General features: G+C 45.0%; 1 pseudogene; it reads right to left on the reverse strand.

Moving 5' to 3' along the window:
* Positions 1-2104: 2104 nt before the first annotated feature.
* Positions 2105-2222, reverse strand: LOC136875185 (5S ribosomal RNA; annotated as a pseudogene).
* Positions 2223-2427: the final 205 nt, after the last annotated feature.

The following is a 2427-nucleotide window of genomic DNA, read 5'->3' on the forward strand; positions in this document are numbered from 1 at the left end:
ACGGGGTCCACTCAGCCTCGGGAGGTCAACTGAGTAGAAGGGGGTTCTATTCCCACCTCAGCCGTCCTCAAAGTGATTTTCCGCGGTTTCCCACTTCTCCTCTAGGCAAATGCCGGGATGGTACCTAACTTAGTGCCACGGCCGCTTCCTTACCTTTTCCTTGTCTATCCCCACAAGGTCCCTGTTCAGCATAGCAGGTGAGGCCACCTGGGCGAGGTACTAGTCCTCCTTCCCGATCCAAAGTCTAACGCTCCAGGACTCTGCCCTTGAGGTGGTAGAAGTGAGATCCCTCGCTGAGTCAGAGGGAAAACCAACCCTGGAGCAAAAGGGATTAAGAAAGAAAGAAAGAAAGAAAGAAAGAAAGAAAGAAAGAAAGAAAGAAAGAAAGAAAGAAAATACATTGGAAACTCATCTATGGAGTTAGTGGCAAAATACAACATTGTGGAGGCTCGTAACTTGGTACTGTTTGGGCTGGATCAGACAGATTTGAATGAAACATGGGTAAAATGATCAATGAATACATCCTAAATTTAACGTAAGAATTATTTTACAGAAAAATCGACGGTAGTCTATGTGGCTATCCAACCCTCGTCCCATTCCTTTACAGGGTCCGTTGTGGAGCCGGATGAATCTCCGTAGCGTGTTTTCATAACCGGATGCATGTCCACATGCCAACCTCATCAGAGGAGTAAATGAGATGAAATGACTGACGCAATATATGATAGTAGGAAAAGAGAAGGTAAAACCCAGTGCAGACTCCATTCGAATAGCACCAAGGGATCTGCTCAGGGCTATCGCTCCATCCGACGGACGAATCATCATCAACAGCATCGTATACCTTCACTTCATGTGAACAGTGCGGAGAGGTTTGTAATTTAATTCAGGCTTTTGGCACGCAATGAACTGATTATAAATTGTATATCACTAGCACTCGTACCCTGCCAGCCAATATTCTGATGGTGAATTCTTTTCGACCAACGGGTCTCGAACCGGCTAACCACGTTGTCAGACCATAATAAAAAAATGGCGTATGGCTTTTAGTGCCGGGAGTGTCCGAGGACAAGTTCGGCTTTCCAGATGCAGGTATTTTGATTTGATTCCCGTAGGCGACCTGCGCGTCGTGATGAGGATGAAATGTTGAAGAAGACGACACATACACCCAGCCCCCGTGCCAGCGAAATTAACCAATTATGGTTAAAATCCCGACCCTGCCGGGAATCGAACTCGGGACTCTTGTGATCAAAGGCCAGCACGCTAACCAACCAATCAAACAATCACTACTGATCTACATTTAGGGCAGTCGCCAAGGTGGAAGATTCCCTATCTGTTATTTTCCTGGCCTTTCTTTAAATCATTGCAAAGAAATTGGAAAATTATTGAACATCTTCCTTGGTAAGTTATTCCAATCCCTAACTCCCCTTCCTATATCTCTCCACTGGCAGCTCAGAACATACCACTTAATCGAGTAGCTCGTCTCCTTTCTCCCCAGTCTTCCCAGCCCAAACTTTGCAACATTTTTGTAACGCTACTCTTTTGTCGGAAATCACCCAGAACAAATCGAGCTGCTTTACTTTGGATTTTTTTGTAGTTCTTCAATCAAGTAATCTTGGTGAGGGTCCCATACACTGGAACCATACTCTAGTTGGGGTCTTACCACAGACTTATACGCCCTCTACTTTACATCCTTACTACAACCCCTAAATACCCTCACAACCATGTGCAGAGATCTTTACTCTTTATTAACAATCATATTTATGTTATTACCCCAATGAAGGTCTTTTCTTATATTAACACCTAAGTACTTACAATGATCCGCAAAAGGAACTTTCACCCCATCAACGAGGTAATTAAAACTGAGAGGACTTTTCCTATTTGTGAAACTCAAAACCTGACTTTCAACCCCGTTTATCATCATACCATTGCCCACCGTCCATCTCACAACACTATCGAGGTCACCCTGCAGCCGCTCACAATCTTGTAACTTACTTATTACTCTGTACAGAATAACATCATCTGCAAACAGCCTTGTCTCTGATTCCACTTCTCTACACATGTCATTGATATATATAAGAAAACATAATGGTCCAATAATAAATGGAATTGAGCTAACAGCACGTCGTGTTCCCAAGCGATCACCCATCGAAGTACTGACCACGCCCAATGTTGCTCAACTGCGGTGATCGGACGAGAACCGGTGTATTCAACATGGTATGGCCGTTTAGCCATGGAGCCGTGCTTCAGACCATAATGATGAGCTGTTCTAAGTAATTGCTGAAGAGTAGCTGGGTGGCTGATAATGACGTAGAATGACCTAGGAGTCCGCCTCTGTGGTGTAGTGGTTAGCGTGATTAGCTGCCACCCCCGGAGGCCCGGGTTCGATTCCCGGCTCTGCCACGAAATTTGAAAAGTGGTACGAGGGCTGGAACG

Source organism: Anabrus simplex, chromosome 5, assembly GCF_040414725.1.
Source record: "Anabrus simplex isolate iqAnaSimp1 chromosome 5, ASM4041472v1, whole genome shotgun sequence".
Taxonomy (NCBI): domain Eukaryota; kingdom Metazoa; phylum Arthropoda; class Insecta; order Orthoptera; family Tettigoniidae; genus Anabrus; species Anabrus simplex.